The sequence below is a fragment of the Camelus ferus genome, chromosome 15 (genome assembly GCF_009834535.1).
Source record: "Camelus ferus isolate YT-003-E chromosome 15, BCGSAC_Cfer_1.0, whole genome shotgun sequence".
In the NCBI taxonomy this organism is placed as follows: domain Eukaryota; kingdom Metazoa; phylum Chordata; class Mammalia; order Artiodactyla; family Camelidae; genus Camelus; species Camelus ferus.
Window position 1 is genome coordinate 34,491,403 of NC_045710.1, and position 24,515 is coordinate 34,515,917.

The window sequence follows — 24,515 nt, forward strand, 5'->3', positions numbered from 1 at the left end:
AAGAGAGAGAGAATGAGAGAGGTTTATCTTTAGGAAATTGGCTTATATGGTAAGTCTAAAATCTGCAGAGTAGGTTGGCAGGCTGGAGACTCAGGGGAGTTGCAGTTTGATCCAAGGTCATCCATCTACTGGCAGAATTCCTTCTTACTCAGGGGAGGTCAGACTTTGTTCCATTAAGACCTTCAACTGATTTGTGTAAGGCTCATCTGTATTATGGCAGTTAATCTGCTTTACTCAAAGTCCATCAATTTAAATGTTAAGCTTATCTAAAACTTTCTTCACAGAAACAACCAGAATAATGTTTAACCAAAAATCTGATACTATGGTCCAGCCAAGTTGACACACAAAATTAACAATCACACTATCCTTTTATTTTCAATTCATTTGTATCTTTGAATCTAAACTATGTTTCTTGTAGACTATGTATTGTTTCTTTTTCTCCCAGTTTGACACTGCTTTTTGATTAGAGCGTTTAGTCTATTCACAGTTAACATACTATTTGACATAGTTGGATTTACACAGCTATCTTCAATATATCTCATGGCTTTTTTTGTTCCTGTGTTCCTTTATTGTTTTTTTGTGAGACAAACAGACATTTTGGTATACTACTTTAATTCCTTATTAAAAATTTTAAATACTATTTTTAAAGTTTTTTTTGTTATTGTTGTTGTTGTTCTAGGGATTATAGTGGGTATCTTAATTATCACAATCTATTTCAGGTTAATACTGACTTAATTCCAGGAAAATATAGCAACTTTGCTCCAATATAACTCCATTTTTATCTCCTTCCTTCATGCTATTATTGTCATATATTTTAATGTATGTGTTATAAACCCAAGAATATAGTGTTATAATTACTGTATTATACAATCTTATGCTTTAAAAGAAATTAAGAGAAAAGAGAAAATAGATTTATTTATAAACTACATTTTACATATTATATTTATAAATATGTATTTCTTACTTATTATACTTATTTATCTCTTCTAATTACCCACATATTTATCATTTCTGAGCCTATTTCTCCCAGTGGATTTGATTTATTATCCTGTATCATTTCCTTTCAGCCTGAAGGGACTTCCTTTAGTATTTCTTGATGACAGGTTGACTAGTAACACATTCTCTGAATTGTCGATCATCAGAAATGTTCTTATCTTTAGTTTTGATGGATATAGTATTCTTGATGAAAAGGTTTTTCTTGCAGCTTTTTTCATATGTCACTCTACTGCCTTCTGGGCTCCATTATTTCTGATGAGAAATCAGCTATTATTTGTATTTTTGTTCTCTTGTACAAGATGAGTCATTTTTCTCTTAATGATTTCAAGAATTTCTTTTTTTCTTTGGCTTTCAACTTTTTTGATTATGGTGTGTCTAGGAGTGGATTTCTTTAGGTTCATCATACTTGGGGTTTATTGAACTTCTTGGATTTGAAGATTAATGTTTGTCATCAAATTTGGAGAATTTTTAGCTATTATTTCTTCAAAAAAATTTTTTTTCTCTTTCTCTGCTCACCTTCTGGTGCTCCTATTACAGGTATGTGAGTATGTTTGACACTGTCCCACAGGCCTTTGAAGCTCTGTTCCTTTTTATTCTTCTTCATTCTTTTATTTTTTTTTTCCTTCTCTGTTCTTCAGATTGGAATTTTCTAATAATCTATTAACAGGTTCACTGGTTTGCTCTTCTGCCAACTCAGATCTGCTGTTGAGTCCATTTAGGGAATTTTTTATGTAGGTATTGCACTTTCCAACTCTAGAATTTCCACTTGGGTCTTTTTATATTTTTTTATTTCTTTATTAAAATTCTTTATTGTTAGATATTTTAATATTTTCTTTTAATTCTTTGATCATAGTTCTCTGCAATTATTTGAATATATTTATAATAGCTGATCTAAAGTCTTATCTAATCAATCCAACATCTGGGCTCATCAAGTTAGTTTCTATTACTGAATTTTTCCTGAATGTGAATCACATTTTACTGTTTCTTTGCATTTCTCATAATTTTTGGTTGACAACTGGGCATTTTCAGTAATACATAAGTAGCAAGTCTGTATTCTGACTTTTCCCCCTTAATTTTTAAAAAATTTATCTGGACTTAAATGGTGGAATCTTTCTCCCCCAAGGGTTGTAGGCCACTGCTAATGTCTCTGCTCAGGTTTTTATTTTTATTTCTAATACTAGCTTACCAGAGGTCATCTCTGTGTCAACATAGCCTAGTCATCAGCCAATAATTGGAGCAGAGATTTTGCTCAAATACCTTGAGTCCAGAGGCTGGCCTATCTATGTGTAAAGTGAGGAGTGAGTTCGTTCAAAGTTTAGCTATTTCTCAAGTATGCCTAAGAGTTTACTTTCCACTGGGCTCTCTTGGGTCCCCCTGTGCAAGTGTGTAGTTTGCCAGTCAGCCAGGGATAGATGAAGAGCTAATCTAACTCTTCTATGGCTCTGTCATTTTCAAGATCTCCTTGTTAAATTTCTGCCTGGTCTGGCTGCTTGACCCAGATGTGATCACAAACTCAGACTAGCAAAGTTGTGAGTTTTACCTGTTTGTTTTCTACCAATTTTTCTTTTTTAACTGACAATGATGTCATGGTTTTCTGCTTCCTGCTCCAAACCTAGTCTTCCCCTTCTGTCAGCAAAGCTGCTAGCTTTTACAACTAGCTCCACCTTTTAAAAACTACTATTCTCAGTAACTAACCTGGGGGCAGGAGCATGGGAATGGACCCAGGCAAGAAGGTCACAGATTCCTGCTGGTCTTACCTGAAATTTCAATTGAAAAAAATTAATAATAGCTTCTCAATGTAGTGTGCACTTTTGATAATTTTCTAGGGCCCTGAAACGGTTATTTTGACAAATTTATCCAGTTTATATTTGTTTTCTGAAGAGAGGTTTCACATACCTCTTCATTCTATCATAATCACAAGTCCGGTCTGCATGCTTGGTAATTTTTTATTGGATGCCAGACATTATGAATTTTATATTGTTTTGTTGGATTTTGTTCTATTTCTTTAACTAATGTTGGATTTTTTTTTTTTTTTTTGATATACAGTTAAGTTACATGGGATCATTTGGCTTATTTTAGAGCTTGCTTTTAAGTTTTATTAGGGCAGGTCCAGAGAAACCTTTAGTCTAGAGTGAACGCAGTGCTACTAGTAATTTTTTTTTTAAAGGAATGTACTCAATGCCCCATGTATTATGATATAAGGTCTTTCTACTCTGGCTGGTAGGAAGACAAACAATTCTCAGATCTGTGAATTGTTCTGCCTAATGCCTTCAGGTAGTTCTTTCCCTGGCCTAGGGCAGATTCCTCTTACACATGCATAGATCAGTACTCAGGTGGAGACTTGATGGGATCCCTCTGTTGACGTTTGAAAATCTCTCTCTCTCTCTCTCTCTCTCTCTCCTTCTCTGTTTCTTGTCACCATCTCCATGTATCTCTATCTCTGTCTGTTTCTATCTCTATGCTTTTCACTCTTCTCCAGTACTCTGTTTCACAAATTCTAGCCACACTAACCTCCCCTAGCTAGATCTCTGTCTCTGCAACTCATGAGATCTGTTTGGTTAACTCTCTCACTGATGTGGACTAGAAACTGCCTCTAGACAGTAGATTTACACAAGTAGCAAAGCTGCTGGTTTTTACAACTGGTTTTACCTTTTTAAACTACCATTCTCAGTAACTAACCAGGTAACCAGAACTACCATTCACAGTAACTAACCTTAGTAACTACTATTATCAGTAACTAACATATATATATATACACACACACACATATATACACACACACATATATATATATTTTGGCAGGGGGTCCATTTTTCTAATTGCTTAGGGAAGGAGGATAGATCTAGTCTCTGTTATTCCATCTTGGCTGAAAATGAAAGCTGAAGAATTTTAATCAGAAGAAGTGAATTTACTCATGATTTAAGATTATTGTAGTTGCTTTGTGTACTATATTAGAATAAGATTGGAAAAAGAGGGATCAGTTAAGAGGTTTGGCAGTTGTCTAGGGCAGAGAAGATGGTTGCTTGGTATTAAGAAGTTGTGACTATTGAAATTTGAAAGAATTAGATGTGGGATGTATTTTGGACATAAAATGGATAAAATCTGCTAATTATTTGGATGTGGGAGATAGGGGAAAGTGAGGAGACAAGGATAACTCTTGACTTGTAAGTCCAGCCAGTTTTCATTTCCTTTGTCCTCTTCTAAGTCCCTAATTTGGTTCTCATTCTGCCCTTACCATTCTGTCCTTTGAGACCAATCTCTTTTCCCATTTCTTACTTCCTTCCCTGAAAATGGAAAATGTGTAATAGTTAATCCCGCAACTATGAAAAAAAGAACGTATTTGTTATATAGCTGATGGGCGTTGAAGCCCCAATAGAAACAACTTATTTAGTGCCATGTCAAAGAGGTCCCAAGAGTAGTGGATGACTTGGCAGAACCAAATCAGGTAGGCTGTGTAGGATCCAATCAGCAAGATTTCAGGCAAACAAATGAAGATTCAAAACAGGTCTCATAAGACAACGATCTCCTCTGGTTAGGAGAAGCTCAGAGCTGTATTGTTGGTCTATCATAGGGCTAACAGTTATAGCAAGCATAATTTTCCTAGATGTGAGGGGTTGTCCCGTTTATCTCTGGAGTCTATGGCATTTGTATCCAAACGAAAAGTCTCTTTTCTGGGAAGGCTGACCTTTAGTTGGAGGCTTTGTCTTATGAGATCTTCAAAGATGGGACCCAAAATGCCAAGGAGACATAAACCTCTTTGTGTTAATGTTATGAATGAAGTAACCCAGTCACCCCTGGGACTCCTTTTGCAAGTCTCCTTAGTGCTGCACAGTTTAATGCTGTATTATTCTATAACTGCTTTGAGATATCTGAATTTTTGAATCATTAATTAGACTGCTGTATTCATTTCCCAGGGCTGTTGTTACAAAGTACCACAGACTGGGTGACTTACCAGTGAACATTCATTTTCTCATAGTTCTGGAAGCTAAGTTCAAAATCAAGGTGCTGACAGGGCTACGTTCCATCTTTTATCAAATGAGGAAAGACTATTTGGGGACTGGCATATTTACCTTACTGGACCAATTATGAGACGCCTGCAAAATAAGGCCATACTTTGAAATGAAATCATTTGGGGAGAATCCTTCCTTGCCTCTTTTAGCATCTAGTGTTTGCTGGTGTTCCTTGGCTTGTAAATGCACCACTCCAAACTTTGCCTCTGTTGGCACATGCCTGTCTTCTTGTGTGTCTTGATTTCTGTGTTTCTCCTCTTCTTGTAAGGACACCAGTATGGCCTATTCTTCACTAATTGCATTTCCAACAATCTTATTTCCAAATGACGTCACATTCTGAGCTGCTGGGAGTTAGTACTTCAACATATTTTTTTTCTTTTTTCAACATATCTTTTGAGAGGAACAAAATTCAACCCATGACAACCACTCTTAAAGAAAGGGGCTGTGTCTCACAATTTTTTCACTCCAAGGACAGTTAACTCAGGACATTTGGCAGAGTTCCCTGCTTTGGGTGGATATGAAATAAAATGAAGGACTATGATTTTAAAAGAAATGACACATTTTTTTGTAAGGCAGGAAAATGTATTTAATTGTAGTGAAATAATATTTTAATATTAATTGGTATATATTCTCCCATAATTCTTATTTATCCTGTGTCTTTTTCCCCATTCTCAAGATACGGATTGTCTTAGGGAAGGTTGTACAGAAAAATCAGAGAACAAGAGTGAGATATTTCCCTTTGAGTTTTAAAATCTCAGGTCCAGAAAGACAAAAGGATTTAAAATATTTGGTTAATCAAAGCCTTTTTGTCCTCCCTTCCTCCTTTCCACCTGAGATTAGTTTATAGAATTGGGGCAGGAAGAAGAGGAGCGTCTGAGAGGAAGCGAGACGTTATTTGTTCCTGAGCAGGGGTCTTGTGGCTCACCCTCACAGGACCAATTTTTGGGGGTGGTGAAGGAAGTGGAACCTTCTCCAGATAGGTATAGGGATTTAAAAGAGGAAGGTTGTATCTTGCTTCCAGGGAGGTCATAAGACTTGCAGGATTTTCCTGTCCAGATGGGATAGAAGTACAGCTGAATGTTGCCTGTATTTCTGAGATAGAGCCAGCCTGGAAGAGCTCTGGTCAGGCACAAGGTGCTGAGAATGGTTTCAAGACTGGAGACCAGCCAAATGATAGACATCTCACAAGATGCAGGTATAGATAGATGGCAACTGAAGGTCAGAGTCCCCTTCCCCACCTTCCCCACCCATCCTTCCCCCACCCACCACAGACCGCAAGTCAACTTAAGGATGGGTTCCTGAATTGATGCACTAGGTTTCTACTCATATGTGGAATGAGGCTCAGAAAATAAATGGTTTTGTTATTTAAAATTAAAGTTTATTTCTTTCAACCGTTAATTTGTAGATAAGATTTATTTCAGCTACATAAAGAAAATGATCATTCTAAACATGCAAGTTGCTTCTCATTTGTAAGTAGGCAGTGGGAACTGAAACTATCCTCTGGGCAGCCCAGAACTCCCAAGTGTGGCCTTGGCATTTTCCCAGACTACAAAAATTATTGCTATAAATCTCACTGGTTGGGCCTCCAGGAAGGAGGGAAAGGGAAGTGGAAGGAGTGGGTAGGGGTGGGGGTGTATGATTACACCACTCAAGTTATATTTTAAACTTTGGACTCATTGTTCTGAGAGTGAGTCTAGCCCTTTTAGAGGGGAAGTTCTTAGCAGCTCTGAAACTTGAGGTACCTACAAAGACAACTTAGCTGTTGCTAAAGAACAAGGGTGCTGAAATTGTGGTATCAATATCACCAGCTCCTGCTCAGAAGGCAAAAAGTACAGGAAAGATGTAAAATCATCAGAGGGGAAGAAAGAGTTCAATGTGATAGCTGATGGGTTATCATTTTAAATGGTCACTTCTCTGAAAAAAAATATGACCTCACATTTGAGGTTGTCTCAGTTGGTCCAATAGGGTAAATACACAGTCCCTGAATAGTCTTTCTCTTTGCTAAAAGAGAAGTGGAGAGAAAAGTAGGAAGAAGGAGAAGAGAAGGAAGGGAGAAGAAGCTGAAATAAATGATCTCATTAAAGGACATTATGGAGGAGAGGTCAGAGTCAGAATGAGCCTTTGAAATTAGATTGAGATTTGAATGTCAGTTTTGCCACTAATTAAATGACCTTGGGAAAATATTTTTAATTACTCTATGCTTTGAATTTCCAGTCTTTAAAACAGAATGTGTGAAGATCCCAGGAATTTTGCATTTTGGTCTCAACATTTATTTCTTTTTTTTTTTTTTTAACATTTTTTATTGATTTATAATCATTTTACAATGTTGTGTCAAATTCCAGTGTTCAGCACAATTTTTCAGTCATTCATGGACATATACACACTCATTGTCACATTTTTTTGTCTGTGAGTTATCATAACATTTTGTGTATATTTCCCTGTGCTATACAGTGTAATCTTGTTTATCTATTCTACAATTTTGAAATCCCAGTCTATCCCTTCCCACCCTCCACCCCCCTGGTAACTACAAGTCTGTATTCTCTGTCTGTGAGTCTATTTCTGTCCTGTATTTACGCTTTGTTTTTGTTTGTTTGTTTGTTTTTGTTTTTGTTTTTTAGATTCCACATATGAGCGATCTCATATGGTATTTTTCTTTCTCTTTCTGGCTTACTTCACTTAGAATGACATTCTCCAGGAGCATCCATGTTGCTGCATATGGCATTATGTTGTCAGTTTTTATGGCTGAGTAGTATTCCATTGTACAAATATACCACATCTTCTTTATCCAGTCACCTGTTGATGGACATTTAGGCTATTTCCATGTTTTGGCTATTGTAAATAGTGCTGCTATGAACATTGGGGTGCAGGTGTCATCCTGAAGTAGATTTCCTTCTGGATACAAGCCCAGGAGTGGGATTCCTGGGTCATATGGTAAGTCTATTCCTAGTCTTTTGAGGAATCTCCACACTGTTTTCCATAGTGGCTGCACCAAACTGCATTCCCACCAGCAGTGTAGGAGGGTTCCCCTTTCTCCACAGCCTCTCCAGCATTTGTCATTTGTGGATTTTTGAATGACGGCCATTCTGACTGGTGTGAGGTGATACCTCATTGTAGTTTTGATTTGCATTTCTCTGATAATTAGTGATATTGAGCATTTTTTCATGTGCTTTTTGATCATTTGTATGTCTTCCTTGGAGAATTGCTTGTTTAGGTCTTCTGCCCATTTTTGGATTGGGTTGTTTATTTTTTTCTTATTGAGTCGTATGAGCTGCTTATATATTCTGGAGATCAAGCCTTTGTCGATTTCACTTGCAAAAATTTTCTCCCATTCCGTAGGTTTTCTTCTTGTTTTACTTCTGGTTTCCTTTGCTGTGCAGAAGCTTGTAAGTTTCATTAGGTCCCATTTGTTTATTCTTGCTTTTATTTCTTCTAGGAGAAAGTTTTTGAAATGTATGTCAGATAATGTTTTGCCTATGTTTTCCTCTAGGAGGTTTATTGTATCTTGTCTTATGTTTAAGTCTTTAATCCATTTTGAGTTGATTTTTGTATATGGTGTAAGGGAGTGTTCTAGCTTCATTGTTTTACATGCTGCTGTCCAGTTTTCCCAACACCATTTGCTGAAGAGACTGTCTTTATTCCATTGCATATTCTTGCCTCCTAACATTTATTTCTAAGTCAGTTGTTCATCATTTTTATTTTTATTTCAATAATCCAATGTGGTTGGCAGCCTCTAATGTAGTTCCCTTTGATACCCATTTCCTGGTATCCACACCCCTATGTAATCCCTTCTACTTGAGTATGGGTTGGACCAGTGACTTGCTTCTAATGAATGGAATATGGAAGAAATAATAGGATAACACTTCCTATATTAGGGTATAAAATGACTATAGCGTCTGTCTTTGATTCATTCGGTTTCTCTCTTTCCCTCTCTTTCTCTTGGATCACTTGCACTGAAGGAAGCATACTGTCATATTGTGAGCAACACTATGGAGATGCCCACGTGATGTGGCGAGGAAATAACGCCCTCAGTGCAAGAAAACAGAGAAATGGAAGCCTGCTAACAGTCAGGTGAGTGAACTTGGAAATGGTTTCTTCAATCCCAATCAAGTCTTGAGATGACTGCAGCCCCAGGCAACAGTTTGGCTGTAGTCGCATAAGAGACCCTGCTCTAGAGGCATCCAGCTAAGATGCTCCCAGATTCCTTGACCCACAGAAAATGTGAGATAATAAATGTTTGCTGTTTTCAGCTTCTGAGTTTTGAAATTGTTATGCAGCAATGTATAACTAATACATGGCTCAGATCCATCTCACAGTGGGCCCAGTGTGTCCCCAAATCCACCTTGTGGTTATTTTTCCAGTTCCAGAATGTATAATTAGAATAGACACACCCAGAAACTGGCAGAGTCCCTACAGTTGTTCTCTGACACATGGAATGAGGGCTACTATGGTAGGAAGCCACTAGAACTGTCTCTACCTACAAAAACAGTAAACCAAAAGCAATACTGCATTCATGGAGGAATTGCAGAGATTAGTGCCACTTGAAAGGACTTGAAAGATGTAGGGTTGTGATTCAATTAAAATGACAGTGGACTGTCATAAACTTAATTGGTGTTGATGCCAATTGTAGTTGCTTTTCCAGATGTAGTTTTGTTGCTGGAGCGAACCATCACATCTCTGGCATGCAGCTATTGATCTGGCAAGTGCTTTTATCCTTGTATCCTTTGGTAAAGACCATCAGAAGCAGTTGGTTTTCATCTGGTAAGGCAGCAATATACCCTCACTGTCTTACCACAATGGCAATGTCCTTCCACAAACTCTCAAGCCTCTGTCATAATCTGGTCTACAAGGACCTTGATAGTCCTTCCCTTCCACAGGACATCACACTGTTCCATTACACTAATGATGCTATACTTACTGGACACAGTGAGCAGAAAGTAGCAACTATTCTAGACACGTTGATAAGGTGTTTGTGTGCCAGAGGATAGAAGATAAACATCACATGAGTGCAAGGGCCTGTCACTTTGTGAAAGTTCTAGTGGTCCAATTATCTGAGACAAGAGATTTCTCTTCTAAGGTAAAGGGCAAGTTGCTGCATCTGGCTTCTCCTGCCATTAAGAAAGATGCACAATGCCTACTGGTCAACATATACCTCATTTGGGCATGCTACTCTGACCCATTTACTGAGTGACCTGAAAAGCTGCCTGTTTTGAGTGAATAAGAGTAGGTTCTGCAACAGGTCAAGCTGCTATGCAAGCTGTTCTGCTAATTGGGCCATATGACTCAGAAGATGTGATAGTACTTGCAGTATTAGTGGTACACAGGGAGGCTGTTTGAAGCCTTTGGCAAGTCCCTATACTAAATAAGTGAATCACAGCACAAATGCTTAGGGTTTTTTAGCAAAGCCATATTTCCCTCTTTTAAGAAACAATTTTTGGCTTGTTACTGGGCCTTACTAGAAACTAAATGCTTCACCATGAGCTACCAAGTTACCATATAACACGAGATGCTCATCATAAACTGGGTATGCCTGACCCACCACACCATAAAGTTGGGCATGAACAACATTACTCACTCAACAAAAGTAAGAGGTATCTATGATATTGGACTTAAGCAGTCCCTGAAGGCACAAATAAATTGCACAAGGAAGTAGCCCAGATAGCCATGCCCCCCCACCCCCGACTCCAGCTACATTTCCCTCTTTCTTTCAGCCACACCTCAGGCTTCACTGGGAGCTCCCTATGATCAGTTGACTGAGAAAGAAAATAATTAAATTTGGTTTATAGGTAATTCTTTAAAAAATTATCTTTCCTGCTTTTTTAAAAAATTGAAGTATAGTCCGTTTACAATGTTGTATTAATTTCTGGTGTACAGCATACGATTCAGCTATATATATGTGTATATATATAAATAATCTCTTTCATATTCTTTTTCACTATAGGCTATTACAAGGTACTGAACACAGTTCTCTGTGCTATACAATAGGAACTTGTTGTTTATTTTATGTATAGTATTTACAAATTCCGATCTCCCAATTTATTCCTTCACCTCCCCTCCTTTCCCCCCCCTAGTAACCATAAGTTTGTTTTCTGTCTGTGAGTCTGTTTCTGCTTTGTAAAATTTACAGGTAATTCTGCATGATGTGCAAGAAACGCCTAAAAGTGGAAAGGTGTAACACTGCAACCTCACCCCCACTTTGGGACAACACTGAAAAATAGTGGCGAAGGGAAACCCTTCCTGTGGGCAGAACTTTGAAGAGGGCATATAGTTGTTGGTTTGCCTGGAATGATAGATGGCCATACATATGGGTCTACATATAGGGGTAATGATTTGGCTGGGTGGTCAGGGACTTGGAAGAAACAACTGGAAAATCGGTGACAAGGAAGCTGTGGAAGAAGTACGTGGATAAACCTCTTCAAATGAGCATAGAATGTAAAGATAATTGTCTCATATGAATGCTCACAAAAGGAGGATTTTAACAATCAGGTGAATAGAATGACCTGTTCAGTGGATGTCAGTCAGCTTTCTTCTGCAGTCACTCCTCATGGCCCAATGGGTTCATGAACAAATGGTCATTGAAATCAGAATGGAGGTTATACTAGACTCAGCAACAAGAACTTTCACTATCCAGGGCCTATGTGGATAAAGCCATTGCTGAATGCCCAATCTGCCAATAGCAGAGACTAACACGGATCCCCCAATATGGCACTATTACCTGGGGGATCAGCCTGTTACCTGATGGCAGGTTGATTACACTGGTCAGCTTCCATCATGGAAGGAATAGCACTTTGTTCTTACTGCATATGGATTTGCCTTTTTTTCCCCTCAACTGCTTGCAGTGCTTCTGCCAAAACTACTATCTCTGAATTGACTGAATACTTTATCCAAAAACATAGTATCCTACACAGCATCATTTTTGACTAAGGAACTCACTTTGCAACAAATGAAGTGAGGCAATGGGTGCATACTCATGGAATTCACTGGTTTTAACTATGTTACCTATAATTCTGAAGCAACAGATGTGATAGAATGGTGTAAGAACCTTTTGAGGGCCCAGTTATGGAAACTGGTAAGTGGTAGTGGGTCTAGAGCAAAGGCCTCTAGATTATGGTAGATGTTCTAAATCAGTATTCATCACATTGCTGCTTCTCCCATAACAGGATACACAAGTCTGGGAATCAAGGGGAGTAGAAATGGAGATTGTTGCTCTCATTATTACCACTAGTGACCCACTAGTACAGTTTTTGTTTTCCATCCCCCAGTTTTAGGTTCTGTTGATCTAGAAGTCTAAAGAGAGGATTGGTCTGACCAGGGGACACAACAATGACTTTGTTGAACTGGAAGCTGAGACTGCTATCTGGCAACTTTAGGCCCCTACGGCCACTGAATCAACAGCCAAAGAAGGGATTTACTATACCGGCTGTGGTGATTGCTCTTGACTATCAAGGGGAAATTGAGTTGCTGTTACACAATGAGTATTTCTGGAATTCAGGAGATCCTCTAGGGCAACTTTTAGTGCACCTGTATTTTGTGATTATTAAGTCAATGGAAAACTACAACTACCTTTAATTCAGGTAGGACTGCTAATGGCCTCAACCTTCCAGGAGTAGATTTGGAGCCAGATAAGGAACCATGATCAGCTGCAGAAAAGCATTTTATAATAGTTATGAGTATTTTTTTCTTTATTTTGATATGGATATGTTTGTATATACAGTAACCAGACATTTTTGTTTTCTTTCTCTTTTATCTCCTTATCTAATATAAGATGTGCTAAGTGTAATTAACATTGTATCTCAATATTTAAGCTATGGTATATCAAAAGGTGACGTGTGAATTAAATAGGAGGAAAATAAAGATTACTCAAATCAAATCAAAAAGAGGATTTTTTTCTACTTTGGTGAAAGGATTAACACAGGGGTTGGCAAACTATAGCCCAAGGGCTGGTTTTTGTAAATAATGTTTTACTGGAACACAGCCACATTCATTCGATTACATATTTATGGTTGCTTTCATGCTACAATGCTAGCATTGACTAGTCACAACAGAAACTATGCGGCCTGCATAACCTGAAATATTTACTATCTGGCCCTTTAAGAAAGTATTCTTGCCCCTAGATTAACATATTTCTTGTTGCCTGGTGATAACTGTATTATGTTGGGCAGAAGCATGACTTTGTTTTTATCTTTATTTGGAGATTAAATATGGAGAAATGCTTGGTGCCAAGTTGACAAGGGATAGATTGTGGTGGGTTTTTTTAGTTATCACCTCAGCTAGGCTGAACTACATTTCCCAGAATTCCCTTTCTTGTAATAGTTCCAGCTAGACTGGACCACAGGGAGGTTCCTGTGGGCAACTTGGAGAGCACAAGTGAAGCAATAGCCATTGTATAGTTCACATACATTGTCTACTGGCTCTCCTTGTTGGTGTGGGACAATGGCTAAGACTGGAGCTGCTCCATCTTCTTCTGAAGCTTCTCTGACTCCTAATTCAGAGGAATTATTAGACATCTTCATTCCTGTTGTGATGTTTGCAATGGATTGCTAACGTGTACTCACTGTGTGCTTGTGCACGTGCATGTATGCATTGTGTGTGTGTGTGTGTGTGTGTGTGTGTGTGTGTGTGTTTAGCTCTGTGACAAATGGACTAGGCTTCTACATGATCAAAGTCAAAGGCAGGAACTGCCCTCATGTGCGCCAGCTTATGCTTCTCAGTTCCAGCCTGTTCTTGCTCTTCCCACTTTATATCCTGACTGCCTGCCCTAAGGACTTCATGTTCCAGGATTAGATGTAATGACAACAGCCTCATGGAGACTGTTTAACCAGCCTGCACAATTGCATAAGAATAAATTTCTGTATATATGGATGGCAAATCCACCCACATATACAGATATTTCCTAGGGGATCCACCTTTCTGACTAAACCCTGACTGATACACTCAACAATCATTCATAAATGTGTATAAATTTTTCAAGTAGGTAGATTTTTTCTTGCTATCCCTCAGTTGTTAATTTCTAAGTCTTACTGCATTTTGATCAATGAATGTGCTTGTAAGAATATTGCTTTTTAGAGTTTGTGAAGATTTTCTTTATAATACATGGTCAATTACTTTAACTGTTTCCACATATGTTTTAGAACAATGTATAATCTCCATTGAGTGCAAAGTTCTATAAACTTTTTACTGTGCTATATAAATTCTTCATATACTTAGTTAATTTTGTCTATTTGATCTATTTCAGAGAAAAGATGTGTTAACATCTTCTAATACATAGTGGTTCTGTCAATTTCTCCTTGTACTTAGCATTTTGGCTTATGTTTTTGAAACTGTATTATTAGGGGTGTAAAAGCTCATGGCTGGTATAGCTTCTTGGTGGACTATACTTTTTATCAATATGAAATACCCATGTTTACCTCTTTTAATGTTTTTATACTGTACTAATATTTGCCATTCACACCTAGTTAGTAATTGAGCTAATATATAAAGTGCTTAGTCTCATGCCTGAGCAATAGCAAGCAGGCAATAAATGGCAGCTCCTGCTATTATTATTATCATTGTAATTACTATCCTTTGTCCTACTATGTGCAGGTTGTCTGTACTCTTGGGAGAACTGAAAGAAAAGAAAGACAGCAACTTCCTCTTAGGCACTGCATAGTGATGCTTAGAGCTTTCTCTTCCCTGAACAAGGTGATGGAAACTCCAGGGAAGAGAGGCCCTCTGGCTTGGAAAAATCACCAGAAAGCCTGCCAAGAGAGGTCTCCTAAGCAGCCAAGAGAATATAACAGAAACAGATTTTCTTGTTGGATTTTGGCCTTTCAGCTTTTGAGGCCCAGCTGAAACTAGGAAAGGAAAAAAGCAAAATAAGGTCAGACCCAGTAGTAGATGTGTCCCTGTGTCTGGAAGGTCAGAATGATCTCTTCAGAGATTCCCCTCAGATTTCAGCTCACCTAGGCCTATAAAGGCAATGCCTACAGCAGTGATGATTTTCCACCCTCACTGGAATTCTCAGCTCTGCCAAACTCGGATGTGTTTAAGGATGTGGTCTCATTCCCCACACCTGCATCATTCAGGTCTGCTCTGTAAGCTGAGCCCATCTTTGTCTTATTAGATGTCCTCATTCTTGTTGTGATGTTCACTGTTGATTGCTAACGTGCATTCTGTGTGTGCGTGCATATGTGTGCACTTGTGCGTGTCTGTGGGTGCACATATATGTGTTTGTGTCTGTCTCTTTTTGGAACCCCCAAGCCAAAGTAGCCCTACTAACCGACAGTTTGATTGCTTAAACTCCCTTTACCCCAAATCTCATCCTCCACCTGCCTGAAATTTGTCATTTCTCTTTGCCTCACTGTCTGAAATTCATAGACTCATAAAAGTTAAAGCTTGAAGGTGCCTTAGAGATTAATTAGTCCAAGCATCTCATTTCACTGAAGAGGGAAGTGGAGTCCAGAGAGATGAAGTGATTTGCTCCGAATCACAAAATTAATGAGAGGCAAAGTGAAACCAGAGGTCAGCTCAGAGTGACTGTGTTAGGAAATGAGATCTGATGGTGGGATGGTTGCAAGGGGGAAGAAATGTGGGAGTCCAAAACACTAGATGTCAGGATGAGCCTGGGTAGAATTCTCAGGAAGAGGTTACTTTGGGCAGCACTGGGGTGGGAGAGAGTGAGTTTTAGTAGGTGGGAAGGGATGAAATAGAGGTTGGCAGGCACCAAAGACATATGGCCTCTGTTCCTCTGGCCCTGCTACTAACAGTACGACAGACTTTGATGAGTAAATTTCAACTACTACAGCACTGCAGCAATGATAACTACAGTTCTTCTTTGCATGCTGTTAGAAATCCCTCCACATACATCATCTTGTGTAAGCTCACTCAGTGAAGAGCAGCAATTAGTATTATCCCTAATGTAGGGAAGACAAAATCAGGGCCCAGAAAAATTGGGAAATACATGGGAAATAGATAATGTACCCTTGGGTGTGTGTTGGATACACTGGTTGTCTGTCCATTACCATTCGCCTCCTTTCTCCTTCCTAAGAGGGCATCGATTTTGTTCAAGTTTCTCTGTTCATTCACATCCATGCACCTTGTGGAAGATGACCAAACCCCCAAGTTCTAGGGATGGGCTTGACTGGCCCAAGGGTAATTCCATTTTGATCTCCAGTGACTGGTTTGGGAATGGGCATGTGATAACTGGGCCACTGAGATGTGAGAAGAATCTGAGTGTGGGATAAAACGTTCAGGAAAACCTTTCTTCACTCTTCTGCGAGAGCATTAGAACCTCTTTTCCTTACCCACTAGGACTATGAAGCAAGCAAGCTTCAAGATAAGCTGATAGAAGACAGCAAGCCAGAGAAGTAGGAATAATCTGAGTCTTTTAGGATCTCATTGAGTTGCTGGAGCAACCAACCTCAGATCTTGCCTTACTTTTGGACTGGCAGTTAAGTGAGCCAATATATTCCTTTAGAGACCAGTATGGGGGAATTTTCTATTACCTGTAGCTGAAAGCATCCTGAAGCAGGGACAAGGAGGGGATGAACCTCATGGCTGAGAATTAACTCAGCTTACTTCTATAGCGAGTGACTTTGTTGGTCTTTCTGGTTCATTTAAACAACTCTCTCTTCAATAACTATAAAATACAATGTGAAGAATCTAGAAAAATATGATATATGATATATATGATATATGATATATTTTTCTTATGGATCCTCTAAATATACTGTAAGAATCAGCATTCCTACATGGCCTCTAAAGAGTGCCAGTCTTGAGCCAGAATATATTCAAATCCTGACTCCATCACCTCCCAGCATGTAACCTGAGGTAAGTTAATTAGTCTCTCGGTGCCTCAGTGTCTTCAACAGCAACACTAGGTTAGTAATAATACCTAACTTATAGAGCTGCTGAGAGGATTAAATAATATATGTAGAGAGTTTAGAAATATGCCTACTTAGTAAAGGCTCAAAACATTTAAATATTTTTATTGTGAAGAGTAGAGAGTAATTCAGAGACCTAATAATTATTAATAACATACTAATGTGGTTCTGGTATATCTATTAATATGTTATCAGTCATGTGCCAAGCATCTGAGTAGTTACTTTACATATATTTTCTCTAATTCTGATAACTGTCTGAAGTAGGATAGATTCATTTCATTTTCAGATGAGGAAACTGGCATTCACAGAGGCTAGGTTATGTGGTCAACGTGACATAGCTAGTAACAGCGGAGCTGGGATTTAAACTCAGGTATATAACTCCAGAACCCATCATCTTTCCACTCTGCCATGCAGATTTCCAGAGCATCTCTTAGTGAATCATGTTGGTGGAAGACAATGAATTTAGGGTCAGAAGCAACCATAAACAAGAGCATAGGAAAGAAGGTTCAAAACAAAAGCTGTGCCATGAAAGAAATAGAAGTGTTTAGAAATGTTGGAGAAAGGCTCAGACCCATATTGAAGCTATCCCTGAACCCGATGCCCTTTTCCAAATGGACAGAGTTATAATATGAGGCTAAGCAGTGTTTCCTCTGAGTACTGCTCCACAGGTCTGAGAAGATGGAATATACAAGGGATTCTTTCAGCCTTACCATTTGAGAATGGAGAAGCAGGGATGAAGAAAAGAGGGTGGAATTAGAAATTCAAATGGCATCTGATGAAATCACTTTTGACTCCATAGTTATTAACCCCAAGTGGGCTCATTCCTTTAAATCTTGAGCTCCCTCTCAAGTGTACTATACATTAAGTGCCAGAAATTATTGATTTCTCCTTTCATACAGCAAGTACATCTCCCCACCACTGAAATGGAAAGAAGCAATAAATGCTGAATAAAATGTTTCTCGGGAAAGACTGATAGTGAACACATTGTGCCGATGAGGCAGGAGTGATGAATATCTTTCTGGAAAATGGAGACCTGCTATAGGAAGACCTGCTCTGGAGGATCTGCTAGGGAATTTTTTTTCACTAGGGGAGTTTGCCCAAGGCATATTCACTCAAATAATAACATAAGAACAGTGTTTGCAGAAACTTAGAGAGGTCCCGAAACTCTTTTCTAGCCAGAATAGAGTGTTGCAAAATGTTCCAGACAGCTCCTTAGAGCTTCATTTGAAGATGTTGACATAAGTCCAAAGCAAATCTCTGCCTTAAAAATTGTATTGGTAAAATGATTAAGAGTTATGTGGTGTTCTTTGCAGAGGTGTTCATTTGATAAGGAATTGGGGAAAAGCTTTTTAATAACAGTATTATTGCAGCTTTTTGAAAGGACTTTCGTAAATTCTGGCTTCTGTCCTTGGTCAGGTTAACCACCCATAGTTAAAATAATTAGTAGTATGTAAGATAACACTTCAGGTTTAAACCAACAAAGGATGGGATGAAAGGATGCAGGGGATGGCAGAGGCCAAATCCTGGACTGACTTCCCAGAGCAAAGTGAGTGTGGTTTCTGAATAGGCCTGATGGTAATCAGAGTGTTCTGATCTGCAGAGATCTCTGGTATTGCTTAACAGTTCATGAGATTCCTGGGGTTAAAAGATATGGGCAGCCTGCTAAAGCCTACTTGATTTGCAATTTTTAAAAGATAGGTCTGGTGAAAAAGAGCTTGCATTACCCTCAAAGTGAGTCATGACATCTCACCCAGTTTCTAGACCTGAATGAATTCACAATGCAGAACTCCTAGAGAGAAGGTGTGGTCAAGTACACCTGAGGAAGAAATCTACACTAATGTCACAAGAACAAAATGTGAATCTTCCTCTCTGTCCTCCCCGATAGGTCCAAAATGACTTAGTGGGTAAATGTGATCAAGAGAAAGGGAAACATTCAAAACATTCAGGGGCTCATCAACACTGACCTTGGACTTACACTAATTTCTTGGGATCCAGAACTCCACTCCTATTGAGACTTATGAGGGCTAGGTGTTACATGGAATTTTGACCCAGTGCATCTTATGGTAGGTCCTGTGGGACTCCAAACTCTCTTCCATGATTATTTCCCCATTGCCTAAAGATATAGATAGAATTAGACATTCTTAGCAAATGGAAGAATCCTCACATTAACTCCCTGACTCAGGAAGTATAGGCTATTATAATAGTAATGGCCAAGTGTAAGCTCTTGGAGTTCTTCATCATTAGCAAAATAATCTTGGAAAAGTAATATTACCTCATGGCACCTATCACTACCTAGCAATATATTGTACAATTGTTTGTTTTTATATGGTCTGTTTTCTTCCCTAGAATGTAATCTCCTTCCTTAGAGGTAGAGATTTTCCTTTCACTGCTCTATCCCCAGTGCCTACGGACAATGATTACACATAACAGGTGCCCAATAAATATTTATTGACTAGGTAGGTGAATAAATTTCTGATGGAAATTCCAGAACTCAGAAATTCCAGAACATCATCAAAACTTTGAAATATATAGGTGTGGTAATTCCTACCACATTCCTATTTCATTTTCTATTTTAGCCAGTGAAGATGGATGGGTCTTGGAGTATGAAAGTGGACTATTATAAATTTAATTAGCTACTATCTCTAACTGCAACTTTTGTTCCAAATGCAGTGTTCTTACTGGAGCAAATCAATACCACTGACGCCTAGAGCACAGCTAATAATCTGGTAAATGCTTTTTCCCCTCAGCCCAACAAACAGAAGTACCTGAGACAGGTTGCTTTTACTTGGCAAGGGCAACAGTACAACTTTACTGTCCTATCTCACTACAGATCAACTTTTTGTCACTGTAACATATTTGCTACACTGAACCTTGACCATATCCTTATCCCACAGGACATCATTCTTGTTTGCTCTATTGATGACATCATGACATAAGGCTGTGATTAGTAATTATTGTTGTATACCAAATTATCCTAAGATTTAGTGGCTTAAAATGAAAATAATTATTTCTCACAGTTTTCGTGGATCAAAAATTCAAACAAGAAAGAGTAGAGAAGGCTTACATCTGTACCCTGATGAATGGGGCCTCACCTGGAAGACTCCAAGGGCTGGAGCTGAAATAATCTGAAGGCTTCTTCTCTCATACACCTGACAACTGATACTGGCTATTAGCTAGCTATGTTCCAAGGACAAGTGTAGAAAGACAGAGGGAGAGAGAGACAGAGAGAGAAAAACTGCATCCTTTTTATGACTTAGTTTTGGAAGTCACATAGAATTACTTCACTGTACTTCTTTGGTTGGAGTAATCATAAGTTCCTACCCAGAGTATAGGAGAGGAAATGTAGATCTGACCTCTTAGTGGGAGGAGTGACAATCACATTATAAGAAGAGCATGTGGGATGAGATAAATATAAAGTGTGGGTATATGTGGAAAATACAATCTGCCACAGATTCAGAAGTAGCAGTTATTTTAGACACATATGCATGCCAAAAAGTGGGGGGTTAATCCCTTGAAAACGCAGTGGTCTACTAATGATCAAATGCAATTCATGAGCTATGATGAGATCTTGGTTTGAAAAAAACAGCTATAAAATTGTAGCTTCTATCCATGATTCTTTACTTGTGTATAAAACAAATACTGTTCCTTCTTCTCTTTTCTCCCCACTGTTCCATATAGGTGTGTTTGTGGTGTTTAATTCCAAATTTTAGTCCATAGGTTGTAGAATGTCAATATGTGATTGCATCAGACTAAAGAAGAAATGGACATCACCTAGAAATCTTGCATGCAAGATTGAATTTTCTGGTGAAACTTTGGATTTTCTCCCTTCAGGGAGGAGGTGAGTATATTTTTGGTTATTATAAAGAGGAGCTGCATTATATTTAGCAGAAATTGTGTGTGTTTGTGTGTGAGCATTTAAGTACGGAGACAAAGGTGCATGTAGATGTGGCATACTCAAAGGGGTAAGTGGTGGTATATTCTACAGAAAAATTAATTTCCTGCTTAAAATAACCTAAGCCCTTTTCTGTAGCTTGCAATGCAAAGCCCAACTGATATACCTCCCCATGTCAGAGAGAGTAACAGCAGCTACAGGAATAGAAGAAAATTCCATCATCCAGATCAACATATGAGATAGAAGCAGCAATGGCTGCTTGTGATAATGGAAGTTTTGTTTTGAACTGAAGATGCCAGGAAAACTGCACTAGTGGCTATTGTAAGGATTACTGAATGAATCAATCTCTGAGAAGCACTTAGAACGGTGGTTAGATAGCAAGGACTATACAGGTGTTGTTGAACAAAAACGAATTAAGTAGTGCTAGCAAAAAAAAATTAAGTTAAATAACATATAATCCATTTGGGATTTCCACAAGGGATTAGTGGGTATTTGGGAGGTTAAAAGCCTTAGTCATTCTATGATAGGGGTTCAGAGCCAAAGATACTTTTGCTCCCTTTGAAATGATTATCTATGCCCTGGATTGTCTTCTAGCAGACAAAGATTCCTCATTCCACTGCTACTGCCAACACTGTGGTCCAATCTACCATCATCTCTTGCCCAGACAACTGCAATATCCTACCAATTGGTCCCTTACTTCCACTCTTAACCTCTCTACAACTCATTTTTTCACATTGCAAATATTCTGGTGCAAGGAAATTGAAAATCTAAATGTGTCATTCTTCTAAATGAAAATCCTCCACTGTTTCTACATTACTGATGTCTGCCAATGTCTCACTGTTTTTTTCAATGATCTCATTCTTTTGTAAGTTCTCTTCAGGTGACTGTGCTAAAAGAGTAGCATGCTCTAAATGTTGAACATATCTCTAGAGAGTGTATTGTTCCTAGTGAAAAACAACATCAACAAAATTGATCTGACAATCATTTAATGAAATATATACTAGTTGCTGTACAATATGGCAATTAAATATAATCAGTCTATGAGTGTATCAGGGTATCAGAGCTCAATCAGGGAAGCAGACTACCTTGAGTACTATGGAATAAAGAATGTATTATAGGTGTAAGACATTTCAAAATTATGGGAAAATTTGGGGATACAGAAGATGAGAGAAAATCAATAATCTACCTTCCTGGCACATTGGCATGATTGGACAAATTACAGCCTGCTAGGGAACTTGGGAAACCAGGCACATCCAGCTTCCTGGGGAAAGCTGGAGGAGAAGTCTATGTAAGCTATGGTCTTTGCATCTAATGGTGAGCCTGGGGTTGCTGTTGGTCAGCAGGGTCATCAGCTAAGAAGAAGAGCTTGAGGTCAGAAGAGCCAGGCTAATCTAGAACATATCAGCATTTCTGTATCTCTCATTGCATCCAACCACAATAACTTTCAGAGAGTACTGTTGCTTCATTTCTGCCTTCTAAATCTTATTTAAATTTTTCTTTTAGACAACTTTAACATGGAACCATACAGAGAAAGAGACTGTGGGAAAAGTTGTCCTAGCTTTGCTAGTACAAACTCATCACAATCAATAAACATTTAGATAACTTACTAACATCTTTCTTTTAAGCCATTTAACCAAATTGCTTTATTTTGTCCTCTAATTCTATTGAGTCATGGACACCTTAAGCAGGGAAATTTTTATTATTTTCCCTGATTTATAGATATTCTTTCATTATCACCACAATCACATACACAGCCTTAGTCAGCTCGAGCTGCTATAATGAAATACTGCAGGCTAGGTGGCTTAACCAACAAACATTTACTTCACACAGTCTGGAGGCTGGGAAGTTCAGGGTGCTAGCAGATTTGGTTTCTAGTAAGAACTCTCTTCTTGGTTTGCAGATATCCATCTTTTTGCTGCATCAAACAAGGCAGAGAGAGAGAGAGAACTCTGGTCTCTTTCTCTTCTTGTAAAGACACTAACTAATTCCATCCTGGGGGCCTCTATCCCCAAAGGCTCCAGTTCCAAATATCTTCACATTCAAAGTCAGGGCTTGAATATGAATTTTAAGGGTAGGCAAGCATTTGGTCTGTAGGTGTGTGCACGCACACGCGCACACACACACACCAGAATGTACTAGGTGTCTTTAATGTGTGTTACAGATTAAGTTCCCTAGAAGCAAATCCTGAATTGGGGATTCTTATTCAAGGCATTTATTATTTAAGTGATTTATTGTCAGGAAAGGGGAGTGAGAGAAGCAGGATGAGGTAGGGGATGTGGTCTCAACTAGATGTTAGCTTAAATCTAATTCCATGGAGAAGCTCTGGAGCATAAATTGCACCAGAGAATTAGTCTCATCTCAAGCAAGGGCACTGGCTTTTTGTATGCCATGCCAGTCATTGCTTGAGGGCTATTGGTGGGGAAATGGGTGACTACAAAGCATTTAGCTGAGGACAATTCTCCAGAGAGCAGGCAGCTGTGAGTGTTATCAGCTAACACTTATTTGGTAAAGCGGAAAGGGTGGGCCCCAACAGCATCCACTACAAGGCACTTTAGGAGCAGAAACTTGTATGTATGGAGTGTGTGGGAACTCAGCCAGTTGGAGCAGAAGGTCCAAGGCAGAATCCTCTGTTTCCATGCCCTGTTCCAGTTGCAATCTCAGATGTGTAGATGTGTCACTAATTCTGAGCAGTTTGGTGTCCTGGCTCCCACTTCTAGATATCCCCCTGTGGCTCAGTGCTTGGTTATGGATGCTACATTTGGCACCATTTGCCTCATAGTTCCCATCTCCTTTCTTGTGTTACTGGCCACAGGTTGTCTGGGGCTCATGTTTGGATGTTCACTTCTATTTCACTGCCTAGCAGGGTTCTCAGTCTCCCTTCTGCTCTAGTACCTCACTTTCCACCTCAGCATTGTTATGTGCAACATGACATAATTATATCCATTAAAAAGACAAAGAGCTTTTACACAATAGCTTCTCTTGTCCTTTATTCCCAAGAACTGCCTCTATGGTTTGGTTACATGCTCTGATCCTACCATCTCTCTCTTTTTTACTCTGTATTAGCTATTTGTTGCTTCATAACAAATGATCCCCAAGTGTTTGTTGTTTTCAGCTGTTTCTGTGGGTTGTGAACTTATGAGCAGCCTAGTTTGGTGGTTATGGTTCAGAGGGTATCATAAGGTTGTAGTCAAGATGTTGGCCATGACTGCAGTCGGCTGAAGGCTTGACTTGGCTAGAAGATCTGATTCCAAAACAACTGACTCACACAGCTCAGTTAGCAGAAGGATTCAGTTTCTTGCTGGTTGTTGGTAGAAGGCCTTGGTTTCCCATCATATGGACTTCTCCATAGGGCTATTTGAATGTCCTCATGACATGGCAACTTACTTCCCCAAGTGAGTGATCCAAAAGAATGCAAAGTGGAAGCTGCACTGTCTTTTATGACCTGTCTCATGGGTTACAGATCACTTTTGCCAAAATTATCTGTTCAAAGGGAGTCACTAAGTCCAGTCTACACTCAAGAGTAAGGGAATTAATCTCCATTTCTTAAAAGGGGGAGTATTAAAGAATTTGCGCACATATTTTTAAACCAAAACATATCCCACCACACTAGTGGGGTCCCTGAACTGCTCCCTGGTCCTCACCAACTGGGATATGGAGGTAGCAGATTCTGAAACAAGAGACTGAGATTTACTTCTACTAAGGGATGATCACATGACCACCATCCCAGGGCATCTAAGAATCGGTGGGAGGAGAGGGATG

At 38.9% G+C, this 24,515-nt stretch overlaps 2 long non-coding RNA genes across 2 annotated transcripts in view; both read right to left on the reverse strand.

Annotated features, from left to right (window-relative positions):
• The window catches only part of LOC106729769, a 230,439-nt gene that overhangs the window by 35,876 nt on the left and 170,048 nt on the right, over positions 1-24,515 (reverse strand). The gene's annotated exons all lie outside the window — the stretch shown is intronic.
• LOC116668974 lies at positions 13,730-24,000 on the reverse strand. Its single transcript, XR_004326317.1, has 3 exons — positions 23,468-24,000; positions 18,868-18,869; positions 13,730-13,739 (listed from the first exon to the last, which is right to left on the reverse strand). It is a non-coding gene; the product is annotated as an uncharacterized LOC116668974 (long non-coding RNA).